The sequence below is a fragment of the Xenopus laevis genome, chromosome 5L (assembly GCF_017654675.1).
Source record: "Xenopus laevis strain J_2021 chromosome 5L, Xenopus_laevis_v10.1, whole genome shotgun sequence".
NCBI lineage: Eukaryota > Metazoa > Chordata > Amphibia > Anura > Pipidae > Xenopus > Xenopus laevis.
Window position 1 is genome coordinate 107,727,363 of NC_054379.1, and position 12,263 is coordinate 107,739,625.

At 36.1% G+C, this 12,263-nt stretch overlaps 1 protein-coding gene across 4 annotated transcripts in view; it reads left to right on the plus strand.

Moving 5' to 3' along the window:
• The window catches only part of dis3l2.L (DIS3-like exonuclease 2), a 186,137-nt gene that overhangs the window by 25,003 nt on the left and 148,871 nt on the right, over nucleotides 1-12,263 (plus strand). The window lies entirely within an intron of this gene.

The following is a 12,263-nucleotide window of genomic DNA, read 5'->3' on the forward strand; positions in this document are numbered from 1 at the left end:
ACATTGGTAGCCCGGGTGCATAATCCCAAACTCGTAGACTGGAATGAGAGTTAAACCTTAGAATAAAAGTGGAAATGGCAAGCATTCCTAAGGAACACCATAGCTAAAAAAACAAAACTTTATTTCACATCATAAAAACAAAGCTGCATGACGCGTTTTGTATCCTCTGATACGTGGTCATAGGCAGAGCTATTTTTGCTTTTATTTTAAGGTATACAGCAAGCTTGCTTTCTAATTTCTCCATTGACATTTTGTGTGTTTTGCCATAAGTATACAGCAGACATATTTAAATAGCTCTTTTTGTTTTATACTTTTCCCACTTGCTTGAATTCATCATAAGCAGACACATGCACAGGAATGAAATGCTCATGACATGGTGCAAACAAAGATTTTCAAGGGAAATGCCCTGGCTGAACATATGTAAAAATCTGTCTTTTTTTCGTAGCTCTCTCCCACTACAAACAGCTCTGCAATTTTTCTACATCAAGTCATGGGAGGCAGCACACAGCTGCTGGGACTCTTGTCCCAAACACATTGTTTCTGCTACTTAGTCTCACAGTACATTCTGTTTCAGCTACAAAATGTCTGCTAAGGGCACTTTATTAATTCAATATCTGCACTCAAACTTCATTTTGACTCATTTTTATCTTTACAAAGAGTTTTTTTCTAAGAGAATGACAACTTTTCCAATTCACTTGTATTAATCATTATATAAAACAGCTTATTTCCCATTTTCTTTTTTTCAATCCATAAGGTTCCCAATTTGAAAATCCATTTAGCTTCCGACCTTAACAATTTAGTGAGTTTATTACCTCCTCTACTCTCTTAACCTATCCTATCTATTCCCTGAATTCAAGAGAAGATACATTGCCTCAGTTACATTGTGCAAAATGCCTTGAAACTGTTGTACTAGTTTACTTTTGGCTGTTATCTGGCACATATGTTCACGCATTCGCTTTTTAAGGGGGCGAGTTGTACAACCTACATACTGTATGTCGCATGATATGCATGTCAGTAGGTATACCACTCATGTCACATAATTTATGAACGGTTTAATATGAAATTCTCTACCCGTACTTCTGAATGTTTCCAATTTATAAACTTGGGCACACAACCTACAGCGTGATGCCCCCACAGCAGTACATACCCGTGGTTGCTAACTAATTTAATTCTAAACTCACTAGGAGATAAAGCCTGTCCCAACAATGGTGCCTTTTTTGACTTACAAACATGCATCCTTCTTTTAGAACCTCTCGCAACTGGTTAGTATAGGTAGGTTTTTTTTCACAATATTTTTTTATCTTTCCATATTCACAACTATAGGATGTGATAAACATTGGTTTATTTTTAGTCTCTCTTCTCCTCCCTCACTCTTCCAGTAGATTGATTCTCTTTCTTTAATGAGACTTTTAAGGCTTTTTCTAAGACTGGCAATTTATAGCCCCTCATTAAGTATTAGTCCCTTAGTTCACAAGCCTTAACAACAAAGTTGCTCTCTGAGCTACAGTTAACGCTTCAACCTACAAAATTGTCCTGTTGGTACTCGCCTAAACACATGCTTGGGATGGCAGGAGTCTACATGTAATGGGGTAATTCCTGCACACTCTGGATGAAATATTTGACAATTCAAAAAGTGGATTGTAAAATTTGCCCCCCCCCCGCGGGCAAATGCTCCTAAGTTGCTACTTACCCCTCGGCAGGGGGGGGGGGGTTTTTGTGCCAAAAGGGTTTCCTTCTCCTTTAAGTAGCAGCAACTCCCAAAGGGGTAAAGCAAGTAACTGTTAAAAGCAACTGCAAATCCTAAAGCAGTCGTTTGTGTCCGCACTCTCCAGGAGGATAAAAAAAACAAAAAACGGCTCAGTTCATGCAAATTACTTTATACACTCGATAATCGTATGCTGGGGGACCTACAAGCACATTTTCAACCCCACTTGGTACTCCCAACGGTTGCACTCTCATCCCTCTGCTTGATACATTCAGCTCCAATTGCACATGGCAGCTGGCAGTGCCTCCCCTTTCCAGTCATGCGGATACATGTTTTACCCTACAGTGGGCTTCTTCCAGACTACCCACAATCCTCTGCTGATCTGTTTAAAACCGTGAACCCCAACCAGTGGCTCATGAGCAACATGTTGCTCACCAACCCCTTGGATGTTGCTCACAGTGGTCTCAAAGCAGGTGCTTGTTTTGGTTGCATAAAAACGGAACCTCCTGTAGATGGTCAGTCCCCATAGGGGCTACCAAATAAGCAATCACTGCCCATTTCATTTTTTCATGTTTTTTTTTGCTTCCCTAAGTCTTTTTAAATTTCATTGTGGCTCACAGTACAAAAAGGTTGGGGACCCCTAATTTAAAACATTAAGCCCTTCATAAATCACACCCACCTGCTGAATTAAATGCGTTTAAATAATAACAATATATTTAAAAATATTGTCACATGAAGACAGGTTTAAATGTAATTTTTTTTTTTTATTTGAGACCTGTATGTTGATATAAGGTGATCATTATTTAATTTGCCTAAAACCACACAAAATACATATAATTCTGGCAAAGGCATTCTACATTTCAACATTGTATAATTATTGCTATTTAAAGAGCACTTCATGTCCTAGGTTCAAACCTCTCATCATTATAGTCGCCTTTCTAAAAAGGGAATGAAACTGTTCTCCACATTTAGTCCTTCTGGACTTAAAGAGGAACATTTATCAAGGGTCGAATTTCTAATTCAGTTGAGTTTGTTTTAAAACTCCCAAGAACTCGAAATTAGAACAATTGAAATTTTTTAATTAAATCTAAAGGTCGGTTGAATAGAATTGACCTGAAAAACCTGAATCAAATTTAAAAAACTAGATTTGAGGGTTTTTTTCTCCAAAAAAAACTTTTTTTTTTTTTTTTGCTGCAAACAACTCCAAATTGATCATTGGACATCTCCCATTGACTTGAACAGCAATTTTACATGTTTTGAGTGGCGAATAGTCTAATTTGAGTTCTTAAAGGGTCATAGTATGATAAATCGCACAAATCTAATGAATTTTTATTTTTTTCAAAACTCGAATTTGAATAACTCAGTCAAATTTGACCGTTTTGACCATAAAAAAAATTCTAAAATTTGAATTTTCAGTTCGACCCTTGATGAATCTGCCCCAAAGTCTTCAGAGAATCTCCAATCACAAAAGGGTTTTTTCTAGATCTCCCTGCCATAGCCCCAAAGTGAAACACTGGATAACCACAACTTCTAAACACAAAGGATCGTTTTGATACGTATAAAAATGCCTGGCCACACTACTTTTTCTTCCTATTAATTATATCTCTTGCATGTTCCAATATCCTTGTACCAAGTCTTCTCACTGTTTTACCTATATATTGTTTGGGGGATCCTCAAGTCAAAAGATACACTATATGCCTGTGTTTCATTATTACTTGTTCCTAAATAAGCAAACCTTCAAGTTGAGGTAGAAAAAACATCACAAACTCAACCTTAATAAATAACTCCCATAAAGTTTGTGTAACGTGCCATCATTTGAGGTCTGTTGCCAATTACTGTCTTCAGACACTGGTCCTCACTCAGTAGGTCTCAATGTTCTGCTAAAATCTCTTCAATATCACTCCATTGTTGATTATATTGTGAAATAAACCTTATCCTTTTTTTCCAGAGACTTTTGCTTCCTGTCAAGCAAAATGCTCTCTAGAAGTAGTTTAATAACTCTCTTAAAACATTTTTTTCACTGCACTGAGCTTATACCCACATTCAACTAACCTTTCTGTCAACTCTGGGACTGTTGGGGCCCCCTCATAGAAGTGTTTTTATATAATTTTCCCCGATCAAACTGGCTTTATGCCAGGAGACTCTACAGACATAAATATAAGAAGGTTATTCACTAATATCTCAATACAACATTGACAATTCAAGAGCTAGAGTGATAGCCTCCTTAGACAATGAAAAAAGCCTTTGATTCGATGTAATGGGAATATCTATGGGCCACTATGAAAAGATAGCTAGGATTAGAACCAATATGAATATATCAAAAGCAATTCCAATAAGAAGGGGAACCAGACAGGGTTTCCCCCTCTCTCTCCTTTGCTGTTTGTGATAGCAATGGAACCTTTGGCCTGCCAGAGCTTCACCAGAGGTAGGGGGACTAAGAAAAGGGGCATTGAGCAAAATTATTTCAATGTATGCAGATGACTCGCTATTATATCTACCTAACACAGCAAGCTCTCACATATGCAATACAAGTTATCAATAGACATACTGATTACTCGGGTCTAAGAATAAACTGGTCTAAATCAGTTTTGTTTCCCATAGACAAACCCCTAGAAAATCATCCACAACAAATGCTAGGTCTAAAATAAGTGAAGTTTAAATATCTAGCAATATGGGTTAATGTAAACATAGCAAAGTACTGTGAACTAAATATACAGCCACTTATAAAGCTTATAGAGATGAAAAGAGAACACTGGACCAATTTACCTTTATCTCTATTAGGGAGAATAAATCTGTTCAAAATGGGGAGAATAAATCTGTTCAAAATGGTAATACCAAAATCAATATACATTTTTAGACAAACTCTTGTAGTGATACATAAATCTATTTTTACAAAGGTAAAGTCCCTAATGACATCCATATTCTAGCATAAAGTCTCCCCAAAACTAGCTTTCACAACACTGCAACTTCACTACTCAGGGGGGACTGGCAGCCCCAAATCCATTTCTATACTATGTGGCAACACAGCTAGCAGTGGCAAGACAATGGGGGTCCTTTCCTCTGACAAATGAAGCAACAACCCTGGAAGCACAGGTCCTAGAATCATATGAAGAACTAAATAACATACTTTATATAGGGGTGTCTCCTACTCCACCAAGATTTCCCCACCGATGAAAGCCACAGTACAAGTGTGGAAAACGGCTCTCCAATATTACCCAAAATCAGGACAACACCGTTCAGAGTATACTTTTCTGGTGAAACCCCCGGCTAACATATCTTAAACAAATTCCAGACCCACAGATCTGGGCCCGCGTCAACATAAAGTACATTGCGGATATAATAGCTATATGCAAATTATTAACTTTTCAGGAACTAAAAGATTAATTCTCCCACTCTAATAAGATGTTGTTCAGATTCTTACAACTCAGACACACTATCACTAGCCAGTTTCGAGCTAAATGTATAGATCCCACCCCGTGTAGTCTAGAACGAAAGGCACACAATTAAGACCTGGGCAAATCGTTATCACACTTTTATAAGCAATTGATACAAAAGTGCAGTTTAACCTTGAACAAATTGCAATTGCAAAAGGAAATGGCAACAGGGTATTCCCGACATAACAACTGAAAATTGGGACGAGGTCTTGGACATGCTATATGAGGTGAAAATAAGTACTAAAGATAAAATGACGCAATTAAACTACTTGCATTGAACTTATCTCACCCTCCAAAGGTTACATAACTTGAATCCAAGTGTTCGTCCGGTCTGTCCTAGCTGGCTTTTTTCATATGGTATGAGATGGCCCCCGAATACAGACATTTGGGAGAAAATTATACATGGGATTTAAGGTAAAACTGATATTCCCTTGCCAAGGGACCCCAAGTTCTTACTGCTCAACTAGATGGAGGAAGTGGTCCCCATACAAGCTCAAAGGATGCTGTTGTCAATATTATGTATATGTATGTATGTAAAAAAGGCAATAGCAATGAGGTAGAAATCCCAGAGTGGACTTCTTTCTGTCTTGGTGCTTTTATAAGTCATAAATCATAAATAAGAATGAAAAATACTTAAAGCACACAGTTTTTAAAAGTGCGCATGTAGGTTTACACACAAGATAATTCAAGAAAAGTCTACCGTTGATCGAGACCTAACCTAAACTGCATTGAGAACCGTTTTTTGGGCCTATATATAGGTTAACAATCCATGTGCTATGTAAATTGCTGTGAAGGCAGTTCTCTGCAAAACTAGGGAAGTATTTCATAGTTATTTGAAAAAACTATTTATTTGGGACTAGAACAATACAAATATAACAAGGCTCACATTGTGGCTCCTAAGTAACACTTTCTGGCATCCACTGGCAAGTGATTTGCATGTCGTTATTTGTAGCATCTGGCTTTATTTTGCTTGATTTTTAGGGGAGCCACAAAACTAATTATGTATGTTTTCAGACTCAATCCAGCACAGCGGGCAAAGCGGGAGGAGGTAAATACAATGCTTAAGCATACTGGGAAAATGAAAAGCATCCATCTCTGATATATGTAATGCTTGGCAGAACTATTACCAAGTGGTAACTGTTGTGTACATGAAACAACTAATGTAGCCATGTAGCAATTTTACATTAGACTGTAGTTTTAGGTAAGGTGCCGTTTCAGATCAGATTTTTCTTTTCTTTACATTGTGTACTTTGTCATTTGTTTTTGTTTGTATATGTAACACATTAGCAGTATTACTCTAAACTCTGAGTTTTCCTCAAAAAAACTCAAATTGCAAATTCGAGTTTTCAGGCAAAACCCTCCGAAAAAAACCTTCTTCTAATGGTTAAAGGGACCTCTGTCATTGACTCCTACATGATCTCCAACAGTTTTAGATTGTGTATTTTTGAATTCCAGGTATTTCCAGGGTCCGGGTATGATAAATATAGAAAAACTTTATTTTAATTTTATTTTTTTAAAAACGAACTTTCAAGGTTTTTTTTTTTTTTATTTTTTTTTTTTAACTCCAATGTTTTGACCAAAAAAATCAACTCGAATTGTCGTGGAAAACACAACTCAAACGTTAATAAATAAACCCAAAACTCTAATTTGAGTTTTCGGCGCAAAAAACTTTAATCGCTCGCTTGAATTCAAGTTTTTGAGTGAAACCCACTGGGAAAAAAACCCCAAACATCATGAAGGCTACAAACATCTTCAAATTATGAAGGGACCTCTATCTCTGACTTCTACATGGCCTCGACAGGTGTATATTAAGAATCAAGCTATTTCCATGTTTGGGGTGCAAAGGGAAGGCACATTTATCAAGGGTTGAATTTCGAATTCATGGGAATTTTTTAAAACTCCCATAAACTCGAAATTCGACCAATTGACTAATAAAATCAAATTATCTTACCTGGGACAAATTGAATAGACTCAAAAATTTGAATCAAATTCATTTTGAATTTTCACTTCGACCCTTAATAAATCTGCCCCTTAATGTCGAAAAATTCAAGTTTAAAAAAGAATTTTTGAGGTTTGACTGAAAAATACCATTGAAAGCTCTAATTTTATGGGTAAAATCAACTTGACCCTTAATATATAGCCCCCTAAGGGTAGGTAAATGACGGCTTAAGCCTTGTCTAATTAAAAATATGGGTATTTACTTTTTCCTATTCACCAAGACATTTTTGTTAGTTGAAAACAGATATAAAAATATATATGTATTAAGGAATCCTCTAATGAAGTATAAAGCATGACAAGAATATTTAATTGTGAGGGATCTAGGATTGTTTCAAAATAATATTTAGTGTTTCTGTAACAAATAATTGATCCTCTTTAAAGTTTTTGCAAACTGCAGTTCTGCACTTCTCTAAATTAAGATTTTTATGAAAGTGTCCAGACAAGGGTGGGGGATTATAAAAGTATATGGAGGATCACAATTAAGCAATATAAGGTGCCTTTTCAGATCAGGTTTTTTTAGGGATGCACCGAATCCAATATTGTAGGATTTGGCTGGTTACCAAAATGAATCCAAACCCTAATTTGCATGTGTAAATTTGGGAAACAAGGGGGAAAGAGAACCTCACACGCAGTTAAAATTTTTTTTTGACTTTTGAAAGAACATCAGAAAAAAGAGGCCGAATGGAAGGACATAACCGAAAGAATCCTGCAGGGCCAGCAAAAAAGAAATAATATAGGGAATCAGAATGAACATTTGGGGGCAGATTTACATATGGTCGAATAGCGAGGGTTAACTAACCTTCGATATGCGACTGCTGAATGTAAATCCTTCGAAGTTTTTTTTAAAGAGACAGTACTTTGACAATCGAATGGTCAAATATTCAAATGATTTTTAGTTTGAATTGTTTGAGTCAAAGTCGTGGTCGAAATTCGAAGTTTTTTTTTTTTTTTATTCTATTCCTTCACTCGAGCAAAGTAAATGTGCCCCTCAGTGTATGCGGGTGTGACCACTGGTTGGGCAGGTTCGGGTTGAAATTTGACCACACTATGATGACATGGGTACATGTGAGGACTTTGGTGTGGGTCCTACACTGGTTAGGGTCGGGTGTGGGAGGTTTTGTGGGTTAGGGTCGGGTACTAGTTGAATTTTTTTCTTACCTGCGTATCACTATTGAATGCCCTCTAAAAGAGGGGATGTAGTTCAGTTTGTTTTTTATGTTTTCAGTTCAGCAACTGAAAAGGGAGGCAGTTGTTCCTTTTGACATTTTTTCTCAGATGTAAAATGGCTAAAAAGAACTGGATACTTAACTTTGGAAAGAGAACAGTATGGCAGAATTCATGAAACTCCAGTCCCATGTCCAAATATATATATTTTTTTATCTCTTTGCCACATGCAGGAAAGTTATTATTTTAACAAGTTAACATCAGTGTAATCCAAGTTTTCAAGTGGAAAGATCCCATTCCTTCCAGCATTTAAATAAGGAAGATGTAGCTGCAAGCATCTGCTTATTAGAATATTAAATAATATGGCTCAAGAAGGGGAATGTTCGGTCCAACAGAAGATTTAAAGGAACAACCTAAAGATATGTCTTCAGCGTGAGCTGTAACAAAATGTTTCTTGGTATGAGATGGAATGATCCATTAAAAGTCTTGTATGCCTGTGACTGTAACGCTGTTACTGGGCTGAAATATTTATACCTCTTTTAGGCTATTTACAAAGTGGTTCCAAGAAAGTTGCATACATGAGAAATAGTGGAAAAATATTTACTGTGTAGACCAGTCGCAAAAGCTGAAAGTCATTTTAATGGTAAAGCTTAAAGAGTGGAGAAACTACTAGAGACACTAGGCCGAGTTATATTGGTACATTTTATTAAAAAGATTATAAAAGGATAAATTCTTGACATGATCAGATGCAAAGGGACCAGCAGAGCAAGGATTTTTTAGAGATTTTAATCTTTATTTTACCTTTTAGGTATTTAGGTACAGACCTATTGGTTGCCAAGAAACAGATCAATTGTGAAGGCTCCTTTTTATTGTTAATCCAATTTTTAGTTTGTAATCTTTGTTTTGGGGACCTTGTATATTGCAGAAAATTGTAGGATAGGAAGGAGCATTACAATCCGCAGTCTTAGCCGCAAAATTCCTTTATTGTCACAACATGTTTCGGATCATCATGGATCCTTTTTCAAGTGAGACCTTGTATATTGGTCTACCATTCTGCCTTTAAAACTATAGCCTGGTTGCTAGGGGAAGTAAGCCACCTAGTTTTAAAAACATTAAATATTGCAAATGCTCTTAGAATGCTGCCATCTATCCAAAAAGTTAAAGGGGGAAATATACCACATTTTTATCATTGGCACAATGAAAAGGGCTTGAGTTGAACATACTTTTTGCTTACTATTTTAATCACAAAAGTATCCTAAGATAATCAATGTTTGGTCCTTTAAAGTAATAATTAGATTACTAAGTAAACCCACTATATAGTGGACTCCTACTAATGAAATAGTCACAACAGAGGGTGTAGGGCTGTATTATAAAAATTGAAACATCATTTGATTTAATATAGTTTGGACACCAGGAGACTTCTAGAAACCATGCCCAAGCTTGGTTTAGACTTCTTTTACGATCTGTGAATAAAACACAGCCTGTTGATATTTGCATTATTTTCCTCCTAGATTCCTCTAGGAAACCTGAAGCTAGCTATGAAACTGGCCCAGTGTTTGTGCCCCTTTTTCTCTACCTAGGCAATGAACTGTGGGCACACTCTGTTTTAGAGAAGCACACTTTAAAAACAGAGAGAGAGAGAACATGGCTCAGCAACTGAACTGGTACAGCAACCTGTTTATAATTAAACAAAATTATATTTCCCCCCCCCCAGACAATTCGGTAGGATGTGGAACAGATAGGTGGGACTAGTAGGTTTTTGCAGAAATTTTCAATAAAGTACGGGTATGGGATCCTTTATCCAGAAACCTGTTATCCAGAAAGTTCTGAATTACGGAAAGGCCGTCTCCCATAGACTCCATTATAATAAAAGAATTTAAATTTTTAAAAACTAATTTCTTTTTCTCTATAGTAATAAAACAGTAGCTTGTACTTGATCTAAACTAAGTAATAATTAATCGTTATTGGAAGCCTATTGGGTTTATTTAATATTTACATGATTTTCTAGTAGTCTTGAGGTGTGAAGATCCAAATTACAGAAAGACCTGTTATCCGGAAAGCCCCAGGTTTCGAGCATTCTGGATAATAGGTCCCATACCTGTAATCAGAAACAAAATATTTTAAAGCACATTCCTTCTATATCTAAAAGAGTTTAATGCTCTTGGTTTTTTTTACGTAATATATCTTTTAATTAATGACAAATATATACATGTAATAAAATTGCAAAATTGTCTCAAATCACTACAGTACATCCCCCGATTGTAAGTCTTCCCGCACTCTACACTGTGTTACTGTATATGCAACATACTGAAAGTTAGGTTAAATGTAAGCTACCCCAATAAGGGTCTTTTTTCAAATTCCCTTTTTTCTAACAGATCACAAATATATATAAAATAAAAGTATATACATAAAATATACCATAATAAACAATACAGAAGTAGAGACAATCTACCTTACCTTTACCTATATTAATTCAAAGGGTCCGTAAATAAATATTCCCTAAAGGCATTTAAACCTTTACATGCCGGCTCTGACCTGAAAAATGTATTGCTAGACAATGATAAAGAAACCTTAAATGCACATTGCTGGCTAACTGGTACTTTTATGACAGCAATGTAGGATAAGGAATTTTATCAATTAATAGGTCGTCCATTGTGCTGACTTAGTTTTTCAAGTCAATTCTCTCAAAGTTAAAAAATCACTCTTTATTTAGCATAAATATTAAGTAGGGATACAGACCAGAATTGAGAGAATTGACTTGGAATATATCTTTGGACTTTTGATTTGGTTGCCCTTTTGAGTTGGGGGCTATATTCCAGCATTTTTTGGCCCTTATTTGACAGGCCTTTATAGACTGCAGCAGCTGAGTAATAAGTGTCTTTCTGACTTAGTTTTTACCTTTGAAAATAGGTCATTTTATTCGTAGGGCATTTGGGGGTCATTTGTGAATGTGTGTTAAGTCTACTTTTGACTAGTGATAGGTGAAGCTGCCCCATTTCGTTTCGCCAAAAAAAAATCCATTAGTCTTTGGGTGCAGTTTTTGCGACGAAACATGGCGAAAAATTTCGCTCATCACTACTGAAAAAATAGAACTAAAAATAGCTGTCATTTAATTAAATAGGAACTACCATAAACACGTTTTGAGTCTCCTCATAAACTCTTAAAAGGGTTGTTCACCTTTGAGATAACTTGTATTATGTAGAGGGATATTGTTTTCATTTCTTTGTGATTTTTGAGTTATTCAGCTTTTTATTCAACAGCTCTCCAATTTGCAGTTTAAACAAACTGATTGCTTGGGTCCAAGTTACCCTAGCAACCATGCATTCTTTTGAATAAGAGACTGAAATATGAATAGGAGATGACCTGAATAGAAAGATGAGAGCATTTGTTTTGGTTTTTTTTTAGATTGGGTCAGTGACCCCCATTTGAAAGCTGGAAAGAGTTAAGAGGAAAAGGCAAATAATTAAAAATAAATAATGAAGACCAATTAAAAAGTTGCTTAGAATTGACCATTCTATAATATACTAAAAGTTAACTTAAAGGTGAGCCACCCCTTTAAAGGAGACCAGTCACCCAAACAAAATTATCCAAATCCTGTTTTATCATGTCAGTCAAGAAAAATGAACTTTAATTACACTGTATAAATTATTTGAATCTTGTTTCCATCAGTCTGGGAACTCATAATTATAACAACCAGGAAGGAGCCATTTTGTGGACACTGTTATTAAGGCAAGCCTTGTATCATCTCAGAATCTTGTTTGTGCACAAGGGGACAAGGACCCAATGTCTATCCCCATACACTGGTTACACAATTAAATGGTTAAGAGAGCTGGGGGAATGTGGGGAGAACAGTGACATCTAGGAAGTGCTGAATGGAAAGTGAAAGTAATTGCTTGCCTGCCTCTATGCCTAGGCAGAGAGGCGGCATAGGCAATACATGATTGACAGCTGATATTTTTAAA